At 33.9% G+C, this 25,266-nt stretch overlaps 1 long non-coding RNA gene across 1 annotated transcript in view; it reads right to left on the bottom strand.

Moving 5' to 3' along the window:
- Nucleotides 1-25,266, bottom strand: part of LOC307185183 — a 171,137-nt gene that overhangs the window by 124,187 nt on the left and 21,684 nt on the right. The window contains exon 3 of the long non-coding RNA XR_013827902.1: nucleotides 21,814-21,871. This is a non-coding gene — a long non-coding RNA (uncharacterized lncRNA). The remainder of the gene's footprint in view (nucleotides 1-21,813; nucleotides 21,872-25,266) is intronic.

Here is a 25,266-nt window from a genome sequence, read left to right on the forward strand (position 1 = left end):
CCTGCTCGGGAATGGAGAAGAAAACTAAATTCTAATAGTTCTGAATCATACTAAAATACTAGAAATCTGTCTGGTTCAATAAGAAATGCACTTCTTGCTTTGTTAAGAATAAGTATAGTTCAAATTGGTGACATAACAGATATGGTCGACTTTGTTCACTAAACTAAGACTAAAAAAAATTGAGCAGCTCTTAAGAATTGTCAGTTTTGAGGAGCTACTTCTGGAAGAGTTAAGTAAGCGTCTCCTAAAATATCCTTTGTGAATATGGTTGCAAATAATATTCAACAAAATACTAGCAAGCCTAATTCCAGCAACATAAAAAAAAATCCTACACCATGATCACATAGGATTTATCCCAGGAATGTGAGAATTGTTCAACATACAAAATGAATCACTGTAATAAACCATATGACTAAACCAAAAAAATACATGATCATCTCAATAGATGCAGAAAAAAGTATTTGATAAAACCCAACATACTTTCCCAATAAAAACACTGAACAAACTAAGAATAAAGGGTAACTTCCTCAACCTGATTGATAAAGGAGCACTAAGGAAAATCTTGTAAGCTAACATTATATTTTATGGAGAAAGACTGAAAAATTTCTCTTTATAATCAGAAAACACAATTATGTCTGTTCTCACCATTTCTATTCAGCATTGAATTGGAGGTTCCATCAAGGCCAATTGTGCAAGAATAAGAAATAAAAGACCTCCATACAGAAAAGGAAGAAGTAACATTATCTCTATTCACAGATAACATAATCTTGTATGAAGAAAATTCTAAATCCACATTTAAAAACTGTTAGAACTAATCAAAAAGCACAGCAATCTTGCAGGATACTTGATCAATATAAAAAAATAAATTGTATTTTTATACACTAGCAGTGAACAATCTGAAAGTGAAATTAAGGAAGTAATGCTATTTATAATAACATCAAAAGAATTAAAAATTAGGAATAATTCAAGACAGGAAAGTAAGACTTGTACACTGTAAAACTATAAAATATCATTGAAAGATGATAAAGGAGACCTAAATAAATGGAAAAATGTTCCATGTACATGAATGAGAAGACCAAATATTGTTAAGCTGGTGTAATGGCTTGTCCCCTTAAAAATTCCATGTTGAAGTCCTAACCCTCAGTGGAATGTAATCTTATTTGGAAATAGGGTACTTGCAGATGTAATTACTTAAAATAAGATGAGGTTATATTTGAATAGCATGGGTTTCTAATCCAATAAAACCTGGTATCCTTATAAAAAGAATGCCATGTGAAGAGAAAGAGATGTGTATAGAAGTCATGTGAAGGCATAGAAAGAATGCCATCTACATGGAACCTCAGTGATTGCCAGCAAACCACCAAAAGCTAGGAGAGAGGCATGGAACAGATTTTAACTCATAGCCTTCAGAAGGAACCAATTCTGCTGACACCTTGTTTTCAGACTTCTGACTTCCAGAACTGTGAGAAAATAAATTTCTGTTGTTTACGCCAGTCAGTCTGTGGTACTTTGAACCGCAATCCCAAGAAACTAATACAGTTGGCAATACTCTTAAAATTTATCTGCTTATTCAGTATAATTCCAATAAGTATTCCAGCTGCCTTTTGTGCAGAAATGGACAAACTGATCCAAAAATTTCATAGAGTAATTCAGGGGACTCAGTATCTTCAAAACAATACTGAAAAAAGAGGAACAAATTTGTTCCTGATTTCAAAACATACTACAAAGTCACAATAATTAAGAACAATGTGGACTGGCATAAGAATAGACCAACATATAGACCAATGAACAGATTGAGCATCCAGAATAAACCCTTATATTTTTGGTCAACTGGTTTTAACAAGGGTGCCAATATAATTTAAAGGAGAAAAACAAGTCTTTGCAACAAATAGTGCAGTGACAACTGGATATCCATCTGTAAAAGAATGAAGTTTAATCCCTTCCTCACATCTTATACAAAAGTAACTCAAAACAGACCATGGAAGTAAATACAAGAGCTAAAAATATAAAATTATTAGATGAAAACATAAATGTAAATCTTCATGATCTTCTATTAGGTAATGGTTTCTAATCTATGACACCAGAAATAAAAGCAACAAAAGATAAAACAAATAGGACAATATATTTTAAGTTTTTACATTTTTGAGCTTCCTTCTTATATTCAGTCTTCTCATATGCATACATCTCTCCAATTATTTTTACTCATAAGCAAAAAATTATTATTCACAAAAAATGTTTAATTACTCATCATTCCACCACCATAATATAATTATTTTTATTATACTATCCTCTTCCGATTTTATGCCTATCCCTGTAAGTAAAATTATGGTGTGCATAAGTTTATATAATTTTATTATCATAACAACTGCAGTGAAGTGAACCAAGAAATTGAAATGAGAACCCAATAAATCGGAGAACATATGTGCAATCAGCTATCTGATAAAGGACTTATATCTACAATATATAAAGAACCATTGCAACTCAATATAGGCAGAACACTCTTTGACATAAATTGGAGCAAGATCTTTTTCAATCCACTTTCTAAAGTAATGAAAATAAAAACGAAAATAAACAAATGGGACTTAATTAAACTTAAAAGCTTTTGCACAGCAAACAAAACCATAAACAAAATGAAAAGACAACCCTTAGAATGGGAGGAAATACTTGCAAACAAAGCAACCGACAAGGGATTAATCTCCAAAATGTACAAACAGCTCATGCAACTCAATACCATAAAAACAAACAACCCAATCAAAAAATGGGCAGAAGACCTAAGTAGACATTTCTCCAAAGAAGACATACAGAAGGCTAAACAGCACATGAAAAGATGCTCAACATCGTTATTAGAGAAATGCAAATCAAAACTAAAATGAGGTATCCCCTCACACCAGTCAGAATGGCTATCATCAAAAAATCTACAAACAATAAATGCTGGAGAGGATGTGGAGAAAAGGGAACCCTCCTACACTGTTGGTTGGAATGTAAACTGGTATAACCACTATGGATAACAGAATAGAGGTTCCTTAAAAAACTAAAAGTAGAACTACCATATGATCCAGGAATCTCACTCCTGGGCATACCCCTGGAGAAAACCATAATTTGAAAAGATACATGCACCCCAATGTTAATTGCAGAACTATTTACAATAACCAGGACATGGAAACAACCTAAATGTCCATCAATAGAGGAATGGATAAAGAAGATATGGTACATATATACAATGGAATATTATTCAGCTATAAAAAAGAACAAAATAATACCGTTTACAGCAACATGGATGGACCTAGAGATTGTCATACTGAGTGAAGTAACTCAGACATAGAAAGACAAATATCATATGATATCATTTGTATGTGGAATCTAATAAAAGGGTACAAATGAACCTATCTACAAAACAGAAATAGAGTGACAGGTGTAGAAAACAAACTTACGGTTACCATAAGGTGGTAAGGGGAGGGGGAGGGATAAGTTGGGAGATTGGGATTGATATATACACACTACTATATATAAAATACATAACTAACAAGAACCTACTGTATAGCACAGAGAACTCTACTCAGTACTCTTTAATGGCCTATATGGGAAAAGAATCTAAAAAAGAGTGGATATATGTATACGTATAACTGATTCACTTTGCTGTATACCTGAAACTAACACAACATTGTAGATCAACTATACTCCAATAAAAATTAAAAAAAAAAAAAAAGATAAAGCAAATAGCCTATGGCAATGTCAAGGAGCCTGTTTACCCTCAGGAAAGAAGCCACTACTTATAAGCATTTTAGGCCATTTTAGTGTGATCAGATCCTGAGTGGCAGGATGGTACTTTAGTATGATAAAACATTTTTTTAATTTAATAAGCTGCAATTCTCATTTATTTTTTCTTAAAAGTTATACAACTGAATTTCTTTAAATAACATTTTAGACCTAAGAAAAATTAAATTCAAATATACAGACTAACCTTTTTAGCTAATCAAAACTAGAAATATTTTACAACTTTGAAAAATTGATCTGTATAATTAATATTTCTTTTGCTTCAAAGATTAGACAAATCATATTTGTCATCACAGTGGTCCATTCATTAATGTCTAAAATCTAATAACTGTGTCAAAGCTTTAACATTTCTAATTGTTGTAATTCTCCATCGACCCCTGGGTGTTCATTTCCTTCCCATGGATCAGAGTAAATTAAAATTTAGATAATTACATCTCTTCCATCAGGAAATATATTTTATTCTTTTCCTGTGAAACATAATGCTAGTGTATTTTTCTACATGCAGGCTGTGGACATGTATCTTCTAGTTAAAGTATATACTTTTTTCAAATCATGCACTAACTAATTTCAGGTAGGATTATACTAGATTTTGTGCATATTTTTGTTTTGTTTGGAGAACAATTTGCAATAGCATTTAAAACCTTTGCAATATTGTCTATTGAAATTTTGAGGATATACTTAAGTCTGACACTTGATCTTTGTTAAAAAATATTTGAAAATTTGTTAATGTTTTCTTAAAATATTATTTTCCTAAGTTCTTTTTGTAATCTGGTAAGACTTTCATCAAGCCCATTTTCAGTTCTAAAAATATCCAAGAAAATTTATTGAGTAAAATATGTATTTTTACATAAGAAAAGATGACTGTAATCATGTTTACATTTTGTCTTTTGAGATATCAATTGCCTTATGCTGCCCAGGACTTACCAGATTCCACATTTTAGATGTCTCACCTTATGTATGATTTATGTTCTGGCCCTAACCTTTACCTCTACCACATATTTTGTGCCACATTTTCCAAAGATTACATAATAAATCATTTTAATATGCTAATGACTGTAAAATATTAGGTCAAGTAAGCTTTGGACATTCACAAATAGTACTCTAATATAACATAGAAATCCAGTTTTATAGCTATGTTAACCTTGAAGGTTCATCCCGGGGCTGTTAGCTGCCAAACAATAAAATCCATCCTTTGTCTCTTTTGTCATAGACCTGGTAACCATTACCTTATTCTGCCTTATATTCTATGTTCCAAATTGTTTCTAAAATCCTCAGCCACTCCTATCATGAAGACTTTTAATATCTTGGATCTTACTTCATCTCTCAAACCTGGGTTTTAGTACTGTTTTCCTTCTCTTCATCTTCAGCTTTCCTCTTTCACTGCAATTTGTACTAGTTTTTTTGAAACAAAGTAGGTTTGTGTTAAGCAAGAAAGATGAGAAAATGGAAGCAAAAATGAAACAACCAACAATATTTTTAGAAAAATAATACACAAAGTGAAATCATAGGCTTCCAGTGTTGAAATACTGCTTCTGTACTTAAAATATAAACATGTATAACCAAAGTGAACTCAGCTACCTTTAATGTCAAAGATTTATATTGGTTTAATGCTTGCACAATAAATTAGTTTATTATTTCATGAAATGGTTTCAGAGACTTCTCCAGGGAAATGTAAGTAAAAATATTCCTAGAGGAATGTATGAAATGTTAGTCATCTCTCTTCTAATATTATCTGTCTTGAAAGTCTCTAAACAATGTTCCCATGACATTTGGTAAGATTTCATTTGAATGCTTAAACCATCTTCATTACTGTTTCCAGAACCATGGTATATTTTGCAAGGTATCTTGATTTTTTTTACAGGAAAAACTATTGATGTTCTCTATGTAGTGGAGTCAGGGTTTATATTTTCTCTAATCCCAATAAGTATTTGCTTAAACTAAGCTATACAGTTAAAGGTATAGTGGTATATTAAGCAGGTGTGCACTTCAAAGATACAGACAAAAGCAAAGCTTAGATGTTCCTTGCATTCTGTTCTCCCACAAATTACCTGGGGCAGATAGAGTGAGAGGATTTACCTAAACATTGCTGTTGTATTACCTCATTCTTTCCTCATTATTTTCTATTATTTCATAATCATCTTTATTGTTTAATACATTACATGTTATTTTCCTCCTGGTTTGTCCTCATATAAAAAGTCAGGGCATAAACCACAAAGACACTTTTCACTGATGAACATGTATTGCTCTTCAGTAACATGCAAGAACGAGTGTATTCTGCAAATGAATGAAAGAATAACTGGGTACATATTTATGTATGTATGTGACTGTGAGGTTATGGCAACATCTGTCAGGAAACTGAAACCTTCTAGATCATATACGCTTGGTGAATAAGAATTGCTCAAAGTCTATTTTACATACATATGTCTTATATTTAAGAAAGGATAAGAACTCAAAGATATTTCTGAGGTTTTGAAAGGACAGCTATTGCCCCTTCCCTTGCTCCAGTTATCCACAATCCTCTTTTATACACTGATGTATGCTTGTGATTCTGCTATCAGAATTCAACTTCTAATTTACAGCTTTTTGGCCTGTTAACAATAAATTATTATTGGGAGATTAATACCTTAAGTGGTTAGTCATTCATGTAAATGAAAAAAAATGGAGGACATATTTTAGTGGGAAGCTTGTGGAATGATTATGAGAGTCCTAGCAGTCACAAAGAAAAAATGGATGGTAAACATTTCTGTATATGCTTGCATGAAAATCAAGGAAAGAATTAAAGATACACACTAGACTGTTAATATTGATTATCATGGAGTTGGAATTTGACTGGCATGTTTTGTTTATCTTTTCATCAATTGATGGACATTTGTGTTGTTTTCACTTTTTAGATGTTATGAATAATGCTGCTATGAACATTCATATCTAAACTTTTTTTGGAGCAGGTATTTTCAATTCTTTTGAAAATATATATACTTTGAAGTGGAATTGCTAGGTCATATGGCAACTCTATGTTTGACTTTTTGAGACAGTGACAAACTGTTTTCCAAAACATCTATAGCATTTTACATTCCCATCAGCAATGTATGAGAATTCCAATTTCTCCACATCCTTGTCAATGCTTGCTATCATATGTCTTGTTGACTACAGTCTTTCTAATGCATGTGAAGTGGTATCTTGTGGTTTTGATATGAATTTTCCTATGACTAATGATGTTAAACGTTGTTTTATATGCTTATTGGCCATCTGTAGATCTTCTCTGGTGAAATGTCTAATTCAATGTCAAGTTTTAAATTTTTTAAAAAATTTTTATTAGGGTATAATTGATCTACAATGTTGCGTTAGTTTCAGGTGCACGGCAAAGTGAATCAGTTATACGTATACATATATCCACTCTTTTTTAGATCCTTTTCCCATACAGGCCATTACAGAGTACTGAGTAGAGGTCTCTGTGCTATACAGTAGGTCCTTATTAGTTATCTATTTTATACATAGTAGTATGTATATGTCAATCCTAATCTCCCAATTTATCCCCCCCCTTACCACCTTATGGTAACAGTAGTTTGCTGTCTACATCTGTCACTCTATTTCTGTTTTGTAGATAAGTTCATTTGTACCCTTTTTTTTAGATTCCACATATAAGCAATGTCCTATGATATTTGTCTTTCTGTGTCTGACTCACTTCACTCAGTATGACAATCTCTATGTCCATCCATGTTGCTGTAAATGGCATTATTTTGTTCTTTTTTATAGCTGAGTAATATTCCATTATATATATGTACCACATCTTCTTTATATATTCCTCTGTTGATGGACATTCAGGTTGCTTCCATGTCCTGGTTATTGTAAATAGTGCTGCAATGAACATTAGGGTGCATGTATCTTTTCAAATTATAGTTTTCTCCAGGTATAAGCCCAGGAGTGGGATTGCTGGGTCATATGGTAATTCTATTTTTAGTTTTTTAGGGAATCTCCATACTGTTATCCATAGTGGCTGTACCAGTTTACATTCCCACCAACAGTGTAGGAGGGTTCCCTTTCTCCACAACAGACTGGACAGCTACATGTAAAAGAATAAAATTAGAACACTCCCTAACACCATACGCAAAAATAAACTCAAAATGGATTAAAGACCTAAGTGTAGAGCCAGATACTATAGAACTCTTAGAGGAAAACCTAGGTAGAACACTCTTTGACATAAATCACAGCAAGATCTTTTTTGATAAACCTTCTAGAGTAATGAAAACAAAAATAAACAAATTAACTTAATTAAACTTAAAAGCTTTTGCACAGCAAAGGAAACCACAAGCAAAACGAAAAGACAACCCTTAGAATGGGAGAAAATATGTGTAAACAAAGTAATCAACAAGGAATTAATCTCCAAAATATACAAACAGCTCAGGCAGCTCAATATCAAAAAAACAAACAACCCAATCAAAAAATGGACGGAACATCTAAATAGACTTTCTCCAAAGAAGACATACAGATGGCTAAAAAGCACATAAAAATATGCTTAACATCACTAATTATTAGAGAAATGCAAATCAAAACTACAATGAGGTATCATCTCACACTGGTCAGAATGGCCATCATCAAAAAATCTACAAACAGGGCTTCCCTGTTGGCACAGTGCTTAAGAATCTGCCTGTCAATGCAGGAGACATGGGTTCATGCCCTGGTCCTGGAAGATCCCACATGCCACGGAGCAACTAAGCCCATGCACCACAACTACTGAGCCTGCGCTCTAGAGTCTGTGAGCCACAACTACTGAAGCCCGTGTGCCTAGAATCTGTGCTCTGCAACAAGAGAAGCCACCACAGTGAGAAGCCCACCCAATGCAATGAAGAGTAGCCCCTGCTCTCTGCAACTAGAGAAAGCCTGCGCACAGCAACGAAGACCCAATGCAGCCTAAAATAAATAAATTTATTTTTAAAACTCTACAAACAATATAGCTATTTGCTTTAAAAGCCATCTCTTCACTGTTGGCCCTAAGTAAACCATAATTTAACCCGTGTTCTCATTATTACAATCAGGAAAGCTTGATGTCACAGTTGGTGCTAAGTAAATTATAATCTGACCCTTGTTCCCATTATTACAATTAGAGATGCTTGATGTAGTGAGAAGGGCACTGAAAGGAAACATGAGGGAGACATCTGGGTGTAGGTCATTGCTTAGTACTACTTTGTTGTAATACTTTGGCCTCATCACTTAATATTTGACTCTAATTGTTCTCATCTCTACAGTGAGGGAATTAAATAAGAGACTTTATTAGGATTTTCCAGCTGACCTGACAAAGTACTAATTAATGAAAAATTACTGTACTAGACTACCAATTGATTTAATAATCTACGATACACAAATGCTTTAATAAATCAGTCAAGACAGTTGATAATAAACACAATGTAATGTAAGACTTAGGCTTAAACTTTGAGAGTTGTTTGGTATATTTTCAAGTACATATTTAATTGTCAGCTCTTGTTACTACTATGTAGCTGTAAGCCTTTTTTTGTTTGTTTGTTTGTTTTAACATCTTTATTGGAGTATAATTGCTTTACAATGGTGTGTTAGTTTCTGCTTTATAACAAAGTGAATCAACTACATATACACAAAGAAACGAAATTGAGTTATTTGTAGTGAGGTGGATGGACCTAGAGTCTGTCATACAGAGTGAAGTAAGTCAGAAAGAGAAAAACAAATACCATATGCTAACACATATATATGGAATCTAAAAAAAACAAAAAAGGTCATGAAGAACCTAGGGGCAGGACGGGAATGAAGACGATGCAGACCTATTAGAGAATGGACTTGAGGACACGGGGAGGGGGAAGGGTAAGCTGGGACAAAGTGAGAGCGTAGCTGTAAGCCTTTTAAAAATATCTAAGATAGAGGTTAAAAAACCAACAGTCTATGAGTTAAACCTCTTCAGCAGTTGATGTTTAGTACTCACTGTCTTTGTTTAAAAGAAAAAAAATAAACTTTTTAAATTAGGAAACTTATGATTAAAAAATATGGATTCTAACTTCTTTAGAAAAAAAGGAAAGGTTTTGAAACACTAGTCCAGTCATTAATACAGAGAAAGAATTGGCGGTTGGAGGTAGCTGGGGCCCTTTGAGAGAGGAGGAGTTCTCACCTCAGTCCCCACCCAGACTCACTTTCTCATTTACTTGGTAGGTTTTGGGTTTGTAAATCTTAATTTATTTCAGAGATTCATCAAGTGATTGATCTGAGTTGAGAGAATAAAATAACATGAGACTTGGTCCTAGAGCATTTCACTGGGGAGAGTGATGTCCTTCAGGAATTCTAGCAGAAGACATGAAATCAGCAACCTTGTCTATTACCTTTTCCTATCTGCCACTAAGAAACATATCATCCTAGTAATATGTCAAAGAAATTTCTTCCCCTAAATATGTACAGACAAAAGGGCATTATCCCATTTTTTAATTTGTTGGATAGAATATACAGTGCCTGAGCTGTATATAGTTTTGAATTGTAGCAGTAAAAAAATTAGCTGTGTGAACAGGAAGCAAAAGACAGACTGTGCGCTATATTTCCTGCTCATATGTTGTCTCAGCTGTTTTGCACTTTCCAGTTTCAGCTGAAGAATGTCCATTTATCACGTAATGCTAATCAGTTATCATTCTACTCTACATTTTGTACAAAACATTGCTGGGAAGTCTGTTCTGGATTTGATGGATAGCCAGAATGGGACAGCACATAGCCAAAAAAGGCATAAATACTCACAGATGTCTGGTCATACAGATGAGTTAAAATCAAAGAAAATTAGTGCTGGATAAGACAGACGTGATCATAGAGCACAACAGGGGAGAATAAACTTGCTTTTTCTTCACCTTTTTCATCCAAATGGGCTTTTTTTCTCATTAAAATAAATATTCAAACCAGAAGGTCTTTTATTTGTTTCCTTAAACTAGTAGGTTTTTTCTCCCCAAATGTAAACCCCACATCAAGAAGACAAAAAGCAGAAATCCTGTTTATTACCAAAGATATCCAAAAAGCTGTCCAAATCCAAATTAGAGCATATGGTGCAAATTGCCCCCTCTTCTATCCTCCAGCATTCCCCATCTCATCCCCTCATCTCACTATCGTTCTGGTTTGGGAAATCGGTATATTTTTTCATTCAAGAGCTACAGAACAAAAATCATTTTTGCTGCACCAAAATAATTGGCTAGCGGAAAATAAAGCAGTAATTTTACCATCTCCTTATTCCATCAATGATTTTGTATTTTTGTCAAGCGATATCTGATTATTGTAAATGTTTCTCACATGTTAATTTTTTGTTGAATATTATTCTTTTTTATATATTGTTATCTGTTCATCATCCTTTTGTTTCATACTGCTGATATCCTTTTAACACTGCCAACCAACTCTCATAGCCACCAATGAAAATTTTTCCATATAAGCTAGACTCTGTCTGAGCTTATTTCTATAACTTTACTATTTTTGCCTATAAAAATAATTAGTTATTGCTGTTTTCTCTTGTATCCTTTCAACCAATGAAAATTTAAAATTAAAGAATAGTAGTTGTTTTCTTCTTGGGAATTTTCCTTTCACATTGTGATAATTCAAAATGCAAAAGTAAATATATTTTATTTGGATATTCTATCATATGATTAATTTTCAAGTCACACATAAATATGAATTCAGCCCTCTCAAAGTTGTATTGTTTTCCAAATTTCTTGACACATTTATACCATAATAATGTTTAACAATATAAAAGATGCTTTTAAAATATTGGATATTTGCTTAACACATATCAAGATTTCAAATCAAGTGATGATGGCAATCCAGGAAAGAGGTTTGAAGATTAGAAAATCTTTGCAGATTTTTAACTCCTAACACTAGATTTTTAAAGTGCAATCTGGTCACTTCAGCAAACTTGTAAAGGCCAAGGTAAGGGTTATAAGAGGGAAGGCTCAAAGTAATCACCCACTTCAAACTGATGTCTTCTGAAGTCATTTGTCAGCATAGATTTTGGGATATACATTTCTTTATAGTTTATTTTGAGTTGGAACTGCTAGAAGGAAATTGACTTGACTTATACATGACTATGCTTTCTTTCCAAGAAAGAACAATGTCATCACATTATTAAGCAGAAAAAAAAGTGCCATTTCTCAAATCTAGCAGCTTCACATACAGGACCACTAATTCTATTTCACTCTTTAACAGAATTGTACAATTCTTGCCAACAGTTTTAAATGATTTAGCAAATAAAGACTATCCCCTCTTCTTCAAGTTGAAGTATTTAAAAAGACAAAGGAAAATTGTGAATTATAAAATGTTGATGGTATATTCTACCTGATGGGTAGCAAATGAGAAACAGCAAATAAAAAGAATCATATATAAATCAAAAATAAGCAAAAAATTACGAATTTGAGACATATCTTTTCAAACTTTAAAATAATCATCTGATGATTTATATATAAATTTAAGACAGAATCTACTTAGTTTATTCATTTATTCCATTTAAAAATTTTATTTATCCAATACACAATTACTGAGTAACTCCTGTGTCTAAGACACTCCACTAACATGTGAAAACATGTTATTAAAATCTCAGGATTCTAGAGTCAAGGCATATTAATTTCAGCTTGATTTGAGGTCACAGAGGATATGCCTTATTGCCTCCTATTTGAAAAAGTCTAGATTTGGGGCAACCGATAATAGAAATTCAGGATCAATATTAATTCACTAGTACTGGACATGTCACCAATAAAGGCTAACAACACAATTTCCTGTGCAAAGAGCAATGTAATTAACTTTATTTATCATAAAATTGAAGGAAACATGGATAACCCCAATGCTTCATAACAATGCTTTTTACTGTTTTGACAAAATCTTAAAATGTATTAATTCATCATTAATTTATTTCATAAATGGTTATCACACACCTACCATGTGACACATTTCTGAGCTAGCTGTGGTGGATGAGCATAAAGATCCAACAAACTAGAGAGGAAAACAGACAAGAAAACAGGCAATTTCAATATAAGGTGGTGAATCAAGGGAGGCATCTGAGGGGAGATGTAGAGGAGGAGCCATGCTTAGGGGTTTCAAATTCTATCCTGTAGACAATAGGAAGACACTGAGGGTATATAAGCTGGGAAGTAACTTAATACGTTTTGCATTTTAAAAAGATCATTCTCATTGAAACAATGGAAAATATTATAGAAAAATAGAAGACTAGAAGCAGAAAGACCAATTGGAAGATTCGTTCAGGAAATAAGACAAAGAATAATGTCTGGAACTAAAACCATGTTTATAAAAATGGAGAGAAGTAATTTGATGTGAGGTGAATCCAAAGAGTTAGAAAAGATGCACTAAAGTGATTTGATTTCAAGGTCGGTGAAAAGAATATTATAGTTGACACTGAGGAATCTGTATGATGATTCAAATTCACCATATGTAAAACTCATTCACCTACATGAACACTCATCACATATATTTATTATTTTTATACCTAAAATTGTTTACTAATTTGATATAGTTTATTTCCTCCAAAAAATTCGAATATTGATCCATTCTTCATTCATGCATTCATTTAGTTATTAATCTGTCAAGTATTTATTGAGAATCTTCTGAGTGTTTCACACTGAATTAGGGTAAATAGGACATAACTGGTTGAAAAGAGATAGAATAATAGAGGGAAAACCATGTGCAACTATGATAAGAGGGACCCAGCATGTACAGTGAACTAAAAAGGTAGAGAATTAGAACTGAAAATGCAAAGGAAATATCATGCAAGTAGGAGCTCCTGGAGAGACCATGCTGAGTCCTATATTCAATATATTAATTAGCATTAATCTAAGAAAAACTGGCAAGCTTCCAAGACTTTTAAGCAGAAGAGGAAAGGTAGTGCCATTACTACATTTGTGTTTTGAAAAGGTTATTCTGGTTACAGTGTGGGAAAATGGATTTAGAGTTGTTAAGGGAATAAATAGGAGAGTGCTTTAAGGGGATATATTTAATGGTATTAAGCATCAGGATAGTGAAGTGAAGAATATGGAGAAGAATAGATAAATATATTTAGAAGACATAAGTTACAAAGGCTTAGTGAAAAATGTAAAAGAGAAGGGAGAGAAAAGAGATTATCAAGATTTCTGTCTTGAACAATACTATATGGCTAGAACTACCATTCACTGAGACAGGCAACATTGGAAGGGGGCAGTTTCGTTTGGGGAAAGATCATATTTTTGAGGTTCCTTTAAGACCTACAAGAAGATCTCATAGGCAGTTGGATACACAGTGTGTTCCAAATACACTGTATTTCTGACCTGAAAGAGATGAGCACTTCTATTTTCTCTGTGAAGTGGAATATAACATTAGGGATGGAGCAGGAAATAAAGGAAGTTGGAGTTTGTGAAGAAAACAAAAGTTTTAAATAGTTGAATGAATGAATTGCCCAAAGAAATATAATAAGGTTGGCAAGCAATGTGGAGATAAATACCATGCATTTACAGTGGAAGTTTTTTCCACTGGACTTTCTCTTTCAGTGTTGGGATATAGACAAGATATAATTAGGTTCATCCATGGCTGGGGAGTTTTCACACAGACATGATTTTTTAAAAAATGAGAAACAAGGGTGTTTGGTGTATTTGTAAGAGTACAATTGAAATTATTAATCATTATTTTAATTTGGATAAAAAGAAAAATGAAGGAAGAAGAAACCTTAAATACTGGGAAATATTAGAGTTATAAATGTTTTCTTGTACTGAGGAAGAATTAAAATGGCAGCTGTAGAATAAGCAAGGTGGAAGAGAGCAAAGTAACATTTAAGTGAGAGATTTCGGAGATAGAGTAGTTATGGATAATGGGAGGGTCCAAAGTGTGACTGTGGAAGAGAGAAACTGAAGAAGTCAAATAACTGCATGAAACAGATTTTTGGAGAGTGATGCATTGATGTGGCTTTGAAATTATTCAAGATGAAGGCAAAGTTTATACATAAGATCTTTACATTTTTTCTAGATAAGAAAGAATGATCAGATCAGAGATTATTAGCAACACAGAGGGAATAGAAGCTTGATTTTCAAAGATGCAAGAATGAGTAGGAGAGTGCCATGGGCTGAACTGCTACCACGCTCCCCCAAATTTATATGTTGAAGTCCTAACCCCTAGTACCTTAGAATGTTAGTATATTTGGAGATAAGTTCCTTAAAAAGGCAATTAAGGTTGAATGAGATGATTAGGGTGGGCCCTAATCAAATATGCCTGGTGCCCTTATAAGAAGAGACAATTAGGTCACAGATGCCCATAGAGGGAAGACAATGTGAAGATATAGGGAGAAGATAGCCATCTATACATCAAGAAGAGGCCTCAGAAGAAACAGCTCTGCTGACCCGTTGGTCTTGGACTTCTAGCCTCCAGAACTGTGAGAACATAAATTTCAGTTGTTTAAACCATTCAGTGTGGTACTTTGTTATGGAAGCAAATTAATACAGGGGAATTAGGGGAAGAATGACCTGGAAGCAGCAACAGAGAGCTACCAACCCCTAATCTTGGCCCTGAGGTTCATGGAATATGATTAAAAAAAAAAAAAAAAAGACACTCACTTAAAGAACTACAGGGGAAATTAGTACTCAGAGTTTCATTTATGACAAGGAGGCAGAGTAGTACTAAGCAAAACATTTGAGGATATAGAGGGTAATATGGATACTTTTCTATTTCTAATAACTCAAACTCAATTCTAAGGAAGAAAGCAATCAAAGGAGATCAAACTCTCCTAGAAGCTGAGGTCAGGATGTAAACCAGTGGGCATTAACCCTTCTAATAGGCACTCCTAAGTACAAACTACATAGTTTATTTAAGTGCACCATTTAGATCAATCCAGATTTAGATAGCCAATTTAGATAGCAGCTGGTCTGGCCTAGAACAGAGGGAAAACAAACAATCTCTGTCTTTCACATTTCTTCTGTTTTCATACTGACTAAAATATACTTTAAAAAAAAGAGAGATTTGTTAAACATTCTCAATAAGAAAAATGGGAAAGGGAAAGGAAAATGAAGGCAGACACACTTATTGATCTGTGAAAAGTCAGAAATTTCCTAAGGAGAAAGTTTAAGATTTAGAGGCCTAGCTAGAGAGTTATGAAAAAGAAAAAGTGATATACCAATTACAAATCCTTTTAAAGATGAGTATAGAAAAGTGAAGATATCCAACTTGTGCCCAGGATTCAAGTTGATTTAAAAGAATAATAATGTTTTCCAAAGTAAGCTGAATTGACTTCCCAAGAGGGAGACAAGATGAAGACACTTTTGAGGCTCTCTCTGAAAGCATAGAAAAGAGTTAGTAATTGGAGCAATTGGGGAACTTATTTTTCATGAATGGATAAATTTCATTAGAGATGAACATATTTGAAAGAGGGAAAGCTAGAAAATCATGGATGAATACTTCTGAAGCCATTTAGTAGTTTCAAAGGGATAGCGTTATTGTACGTGGGGAATCAGTTCTGCCCTGTGTGAAGGTTCAGGGAAGGTGAAGACAGAGGAATGACCAAACCCATTAGAAGAAGCCAGATGAAACAATTTGTCAAAAACTATTATAAAAGTTTATCTCCTGTATGTAAATGCCACAGACAGGAAGAGGATAAAGAGAAGGTGTTTTGTTTACTTTGTCTGTTTAACGTAACAGATGCTTTGGAGAGACCTACGATTTGTTGGCTTTCAAAGAAACCAACAAGGCAGAATGTAGAAGAGTATGCTCAGAGAATAAGTGTCTAAACCTGAAACAAAGAAAACGGAAACTTTTTTTTAAATTCTACAAGTAATATGGTATCCTTTCTATCAAAAACAAAAGAAATATGTACAGTTAAAAAGTAGATTGGACTTCTTAAAACTTTTAAGCAGATTGGCGTAAACCAGGGAAAAGTGGAAGCCTTGGGAAATGGGACCCTTGTTTTAGAAGTAAAAGAAGTAAACTGTTTTTCTCGTGCCTCTGAAATAGCTAATAAAAGATATTACGGCTTGGCAAATTAAAACTCTGAAGGGAAGCCCAACTTTGTGGAGCAGCAAAAAAAGTATGTATCCTTTCGTTCCCTAAGTCACAGAACATATAAGTTTAGAAATGTCAATAACAGTACCTTAAATTCAGGGATCTGTCAAGAATGGCCCTCTAGTTAGTCCAGTGAGAATACCAGGAGAAAGCCTCCTTAGCTTAGCAGGTAGCAGCAGTAGGCCCTACAGCATAAGGCAAAAAATGGGGGATTCCATTTGTGCTGAAAAAAATACAGATAAGAGCATTCATCTGGGCTTGTGTGAAATCATGACAATATCACTTGAAGAGCTGCCTGCTACAAAGGTGAAGTACTCTACTCACAAGTGAAGATAGAAGATACCAGAAAGAGCTCACAATAAGCCCAGCTTTGAAGTGTGGAGCTGATGCAGAACTGTTTCGTTTCTTATTCAGTCATGGGAATTTTGGAACAGTGAAAAACAGGAAAAGTTTGGGGTTAGAATAATTCCCCTTAGGAGTGGAAGAAGGCTTGGGCTAAAGCTACTAATACTACCATATAATTAAGATTTGTATTGCTGAAAGGGTTAATATATATGGATGAATTCAGGGTTTAACATCTTTGAAACTGAATTTCTCCAATCAGGAAGGGAACTTCATTTGTATTATAATTTCTCTCTGAAAATGTTATAGTGAGGTGTGGTTCATGTTGTGAACAGCCCCTCTTACATAGTATAATTGGATTCATTTTCTGGGCTCTCAAATCTTCTGATGGGGCAAGATGGATAGCAAGTTCTCAGTTTTGTTTTGTTTTTAAGGTGAAATATTAAATCAAATGGGTTAAAATTTTAGCCTAATGTACAAAATTTCTTTGAATTTGCTTTAACTAATGTCCTATTAAGATCCATGTCAAAAACTTCTGAGAACAATAAAACTACCCATTTGGGTAGTTTGTGAGTGTGGGCTTCAACCAGAAGCCCAAGGTGGACCCAGGACTCGCTTTAAAGACTACCGGTTCCTCCCCACCAAAAGGAGGTGCCACATGCTGGATGACCATAGTCTCTCTGGATATCCTAATGAGTTAAGAGAGGACAGGCATCAGGGAGCATTGGGAAAAAATACATTCCCCTTCTCATAGCCTAGCAGAGCAATCTAGCATAATGAATGAAAACATAGCTATGATTCCTAATTTCACAAGTTATCAACTTTTTGACCTTGGACAAGTTACTTAGTCTCCTGCTTAGATTTTTCATCTTCAAAATAGGGTTAATAAGTATATACCTCAAACATTTGTTGTGAGGATTAAATGAAGGTACTGAGTATGTGATAAGGACCCAATCAATTTTGGATATGATTAAACTTATTATCTCATGTCAGATTAAATACCCTTCTGTCAGCCTATACCAAATTCTTCATCATCTGTCCCACCCTCACATTCTCCCTTGGACAAAAAAGTATAGTAAAATGGTGAAGAGCATTGGCTTTGGAATCAGACTGTCTATATTTAAATCCAAGCTTGTAATATGATTTGGGAGCAGATACCCTCATTGGACCTCAGTTTTCTTCTATGTACTTACCCAGCAGGGCTGTTATGAGGATTAAATGAGTTGCAATATGTGAGGAACTTAGAAAACTACCTCTATACGGCATGTGTATTTTAGAGTGCATGAGAAACACTGTGTAAGCATTACTTTCATCAGTATTATTGCTGAGAACCTGGGCACTCTGAGGCACTCATTTTACCACTGTGCCTTGAAGACCAGAGCCCTGCTCCACGTTTCCTCTTGAACTTTATGCTCACTATGGCCTGGCTGTAGGGGAAACATGCCTAGTTCCTAGGGCAGCTCTGACTCAGTCTCTCTCATAGATTTCTATAGATAGCAGTAGAGGTGGGGCAGAGTAGGAGATCCCATTTTGGCCCTCAGGCCTACGTCAAGGCTATGATTTAAAATTTTCCCCAATAACCTGCATTAGAGAATTAAGAAATTACACAGCTATGGAATAGTTGATTCCAAACAAGTAATTTAATTAATTAAGCAGCTTCTGTAGGAATCTCATGAAGTATAAGGAGAGATATTTGGCAGGATTCATGGTTCAGGCATTTCTGAGTTCTTAGGAATGACAGCAATACAACTGCATTAAAATTGCATCCTTAACTTTAACACAAAATCTCTGATATGAAGCATATTTTTCAATATTTGTAAAATTATGAAATGCCATAGAGAAAAAATAGTACAAAAGTAATAAATAAAGTTTGAAACCATTAATAAAACTTCCAGTCCTCATCACCTACAAAAAGAAATAGAAAAGGGCTTCCCTGCTGACGCAGTGGTTGAGAGTCTGCCTGCCGATGCAGGGGACACGGGTTCGTGCCTCGGTCCGGGAAGATCCCACATGCCGCGGAGCGGCTGGGCCCGTGAGCCATGGCCGCTGAGCCTGCGCGTCCGGAGCCTGTGCTCCGCAACGGGAGAGACCACAACAGTAAGAGGCCCGCGTACCGAAAAAAAAAAAAAAGAATATTATAAGTATCCTATGTAACAAGATTTTGTTAGTTTCCTTCCTTGAAGAAAATGATATAACTTTCTCATCTTAAAATGTTCTCTCCTTTTTTTCTTTTATTAATGAAATCACAATACTCAATGTTAATATATTTCTAAGTAATATAGTCCAGTCAGAAATACTATAATTCACCAGTTCATAACATTGAAACAATTTTGAACATTCTGGATTTCTTGGTATAGATATAATGTACTTTGATAATGAGATTCCCCAAGAGCTGCCATCTTTCATTTTACACAGTTTACACTTGAATGGGTAAAATTCATTCATAGTCAAAGAATACGTTTAACACTTGGTATACTGACAAGTCCTATGTTTGGCTTTCTCTGCTGAGTTTCACCCTCAAACCCAGGGACTTTTTAATGGTTAGCAGTGTGTAAAACTAAAGATCATTTAACCTTTCAAAGCTTAATTGCCAAAATAGACCTAGCACTGTTGCCTTGAAGTTTCTTGGCTGGAGGACACTGTCTTCAACATGACAAACCTCCCTGCACATGTACCAAATAGAAAAGAGAAGTTGAAAGAGCACAACCAAAAATATCTGCCTTACCTTTTTTGTTTACCCTTGTAAACTGCTTTTACTACTTAGTGTCAAATATCCAAAAGGGTTCTAAAAAGACCTTTGTCCAAAAGACCATAGAAAAAAATTTTTGCACATAGAAGTGTAAACAGGGGGAAAATTTTCTGGAGGAAAAATTGATCATAAGTAACAAAATAAGCACTTTTTGAGGTATAGTTGATTTACAATATTGTGTTCATTTCAGGTATACAGCAAAGTATACAAATATATATATGTGTATATATCTTTATTCTTTTTCTGATTCTTTTCCATTATGGTTTACAAAATAAGCATTTTATATTTCCTTGAATCAGTAATTCACATTGTAGGTGTTTTAACTAAAGAAATATTCAGAGAAGTGTGCAAAGAGATATATGGTCATTGTAGTAGTTTTGTTGCTTTTGCTGCTGCTTGTTGACAAAGTAAAAATAGTCTAAATATCTACTAATAGAAGATTGGGCAATTAAAGTAAATGCCTTTATATACATAGTAGTTAAAAGGAATTTAGAAGATTTATATATATTAAAATGGTTCAAAATAATTGAAAAGATTACAGAGAACATATATAGTGTGATTTCATTTCTATTATTTTCATGTAGAAAACTCAAAGTGTAGACATTAAATTGTTAACAGATGTTATCACTCAGAGCTGAAAAAATGTGAAGGCTTCCTCTCTATACATTTTTATATTTTAATATCCTACAATTAAGTGTATACATACACCTATATTTTTCCAACAGCCGGGGACAAAATGAGAAAAGAATGGTTCTCTGGAGATGATTTTCTCCAGTCTTCTGATATTCACTGCCATTCTAACATGGATTATGCAAAATTAACCAGTCAATACTTAAAGTACTTTTATAATCTCAGAAAGAAGAAGGAATGTATGCAGAACAAGTCCATTTATAAAAGGGCAGGAAAATAGAATACTGGATAGTGCTTAGTGAAGAAGAAAGAACTGAAGAAGAGATGTGTAGTGGGGTTAAGAGAAACTTGGACAATAATTTGCTTATGTCCCAATTTTTGCAGGTAGCTAGGCTTACTATTCAAAATTTTGGGTATCCTACAACATTTAAAGTAACCTCTGACAAGTCAGAATTAGGAGGATCACATCAAAAGAATAAGATGATATAGCTGTCCTGTATTTTTCTACACCAATGTTAAAATTAAGTAAGTTCATATATTGCTTTTGTACCTGTTAATAGAATAAAGTATCCAATTCCTGGCATTCTTTTCTGATATCCAGAGTTAGCACAAGCCATTTCTGCAAGCAGTTTCAACAATAAAACAACATCAAGCAATGTAATTGCTGCTTGAAAAAGCCAAAAGATACACCTAAGAAAAGAATCTCACACACAAAAGCAAATAGGGGGGAAAAACCTCTCCCATCCAGCCAAGAGCCTCTCTCATGATTCATTCATGTTCCCCTTCCCTGTTGTGATCCTACCAGCAAAAGTTTTATATCTGAAATTCAAAGCATCCCTAAATTAAACAATATACAGGCAACTAAACGCTAGTCTTTCACTTCCCATGATGTCTACATTTTATGCATTCTCCTTTTTAACAAATGGTTTTCATTTGTGCTAAATGACTAAAATTGAGTTCTCCTTGTTAATCACTTGAGGGGTGTGTGTGTGAGTGTGTGTGTCTGTGTGCTTAATTTATTGCATAGAGTAGAACTCAGTATGCAATAAAAAATATTCTGGTGATCATAAGGCCTTTAAAAGTCACTGGCTCTAAAGTAAATGGTTATGGTTAACATTTTTGCCTGTATGGTGAATAAACTTTGATTGGTATTAATAGAACTTATAAATATATACTCATGAACTGGTCTTTAAACCTGCTTTCCCTTTCCAAACTGTACAGATATGCAAAGGGTTTCTTACTTGGAAAAATGGAGTACATTACTAAGTATTGAGCTGCCAATGATGTAGCCAAAAAATACAAACAGTTTTACTTACTGAGGCCTCTCCTGAGGATATTAAAGACCACAATTTTCTGCCTTCTAATTCTGGATTTCTGAAATAAAAATAAGACATCTTTGGAATGAAGGAAGCTTATAATCTATCCATAAGGCTATTGCCAGAAAATAAAGCCTATTTAATTTCACTTAACATTCAGAGTGGCATTTCTTTATAAGAACTATAGTCATATTGAAATTATATGGCAATGTTTTGTTGAGTTTGAGTCCTGTAGGGAGAGCTCATTCCACTGTACATTCGTCTAATTGAATATTTTCCACTGACAGTCAAACTAAGATTGTATAATTTGGCCAACAGCCAGATGTAAACTTTGAAGTGTTGTAAGTATCCTGTTCAGGGTACTCCAAGACTGCAGTAAATTTGTGAAGCCAAGACTGACTGACATGGGCTCAGGAAATCCATTGTTGAACCTTAGTGATTTGTATTAACTTTTCCTCTATTCTCAAGACATGAGCGACGTGACTCTAGACAAAGCTGTTTTCTATATCAGGTGATTATCATTAGAGGTACATTCCAATAATTAAAGGAAAGTATATTCCTGAACTACAAAAACATACTTGTATATACACACATCACACATTCATACTCATGTACACATGAATGACGGAGCATTACATATGGTGATGCTCAAATATGTATATATTTATATATAGTATGTAATTCATCATATTTTTCTCAAATATACATTATACACTCACATACATATACAAGTCTGTAAATGCATAGATAATTCTGGAAAAATACATTAGAATTTATTATGTGGAAAATACTCTGGGAAGTATGAGTGGGCAGTTGGGGATTTATTAGAGAAATCTTTATTTTTCACAATGTGCTTCTTTGAATTTTATTTTAAGCAGTATTTACAATTTTATAATTTTTAAACTAATTATAAATATTTATGAACAGGATTAAAGAAAAGATGTTATTAATCTTGATTTTAGATAAATATACTATTAATTTTCTATAAAAATCAAGAAAAATTAATTCCTAAGAGAAATTTTTGTCATATTTACAGATATAAACCTACTGAAACAACATTTAGTCTGTTTTTCTTATGTTGTATATACATACTTAATGCAGATTTAACTTTTATATAAAACTTTTTTTTCACATTTATAGGATATTTAACCCAGAGAGCACAGACTAACAAATATTTAGACATACTGATGTATGTCCTACTCTCAGCAATTTAGTCATATTTTCTAACAGTGAATTGGTTACTCTTGATCAACACTGGAAACTTCATCTCCTTGCAGAGAAGTCACAAATGAATTAAAGAGAACTAGTAGTGTCTCCAAGATAAAACAAATTTAAGTAATCTGAAAACTGTTACCATAAGAAATTGACACAAGAGGGGGATATATATGGCAATAATTGGGTTACAAACGGCAAATTCAAGGTATCTCAAATACTTTAGTAAAATACCCTCATAGGTAGAGAGCAGATGGAAGTCAAAAGAGCGTGCCTCGATTTCATGGAATATGGTCTTGCTTTAAGAGATTAGTGAGGGACATAAAAATATTTTCCTTCAGATAATCTATGAAGAGAGTGTCCAAAGTGTAGTAGCAAAAAACAAAGAGAGTAATATCCCACGAAGACAAGAAACCAGGCTCCATGACAATTCTTCATAGCAAGATTATATCCCACCAAATCAAAACCTAGAAACACACTCCTTTGGTAATATTCAGAATCTGTCAGTCCAGTGGTCAACTCTGTGATTAGGACATTATTTCCAACTAACAAGACCTCAGATCGATGCACTTTTTTTCCCCAGAGAATTCCAATATACCATTCCTCCTCCCTCCCAGTTTCCATTATTATTAACATGCATTAGTTTGGCACATTTGCTACAATTGATTAGCAAACATTGATACATTATTATTAGCTAAAATCCATAGTCTACATTAGGATTCAGTCTTTGTGTCCTATTTAGGTTGCATTTTGACAAATGCATGATATCATTTATCCACCATTATAGTATCATACAAAATAGTTTCAAGTAAGTGGTTGACAGATGCATTATTCATCCTTCCTGCCTTTTGTGGAGAAACTGAGTTACAGGTTACAGATGATGTAGCATTAGTTTCTCCCATCCAACATTGCTGGTGTTTTCCTTACCCTTTCTGCTTTTCTGGAAGCTCTTGAATGAAATAACATCTGCTGGATATACGTGGACCTCTGCTTGCTCCACAGACCACCCCCCTGCATCCTGACACTACAATTATACTTGAAATGGGGGTAAATCTGCTCCTAGAAGTATTCATGGAAAGAAATGTGAAAACTTCTAATACTGCCTTTGGCTTTGTCAGCTTAGATGCATTCATCTATACTCACTGAAACCATAAACGTAAGTCTTAACTGTGGAGATCTTAAATCAACAGTGTAGAGTTTAGATCCAAAAACTGTTGGGAGGGGAAACAAAATAAAAAAATAGCACAAACTAAGTCTCTCACATCAATCTTAAATAAAAGGAGTTTGGGTTTACAGTCCTTGAGAAAAGTGAGCCTGATGATATTATTTATTTATCATTTAATAAAAATATATGTGATAATCACATATTTTAGCATAAGCCAAGTTCTTTAGTACATGAGATTTCTGTTGAAGTTACAGACCATTTTTAAAACTGTTTTGAATGATTACCATGTAAATTCAGTTATTAAATTATTCTGTAATAGTTTTCAATAGGTAGTATAATGTTATATATTAATGGTAATATCTTGATATCCTAAAATTAACACATTATTATAACTTAAGTTTTTGTATATTTCTAACCTCTACTTTGAAATTTATCACAGGTTGATGTCAGAGAATTCATTCAATAAATATTGATGACCTATTTATCCTTAGGTTCTACATTTAAAATCTTCTAAGCAAGTAATGATGGCCTATATTTGGAAATCAAAAGTTTCTAAATACCAGAAAATCAGAAAAATATTAATCTGTTCACACCTTATTTCTTACAATATAATGACTCAATAATAGGTAAACACGGGGGAAAAAAACCTATAAAATTGAGAAAAGAGGTATGGTAGGCAGAATATGCACTGTCCCCCCACCCCAAGGATATCACAAAGTTCTAATACCTTGAACCTATGAACATATTACCTTACATGTCAAGAAGGACTTTTCAGCAGTGATTGTTAAGGTCCTTGAAAAAAGGAGAGCATCCTGGATTACCCAAGTAGGCCCAATAATCACAAGAGTTCTTATAACAGGGAGGCAAGAGGGTCAGAGTTTTAGAAAAGGAGATATGAGGATGGAATCAGAGGTCAGAGTGATGCTGTCATGAGCCAATGAATGTAGATGGCTTCTAGAAGCTGGACAAGACAAGGAATATATTTTCCTCTAAAGCCTCCAGGAGAACTCACCTCTGCAGGCACCTTAATTTTAGCCCCATAAGACTCATTTCAGATTCTGACTACTGAACTGTAA

The sequence above is a fragment of the Stenella coeruleoalba genome (assembly GCF_951394435.1).
Source record: "Stenella coeruleoalba genome assembly, chromosome: 4".
Lineage (NCBI taxonomy): Eukaryota > Metazoa > Chordata > Mammalia > Artiodactyla > Delphinidae > Stenella > Stenella coeruleoalba.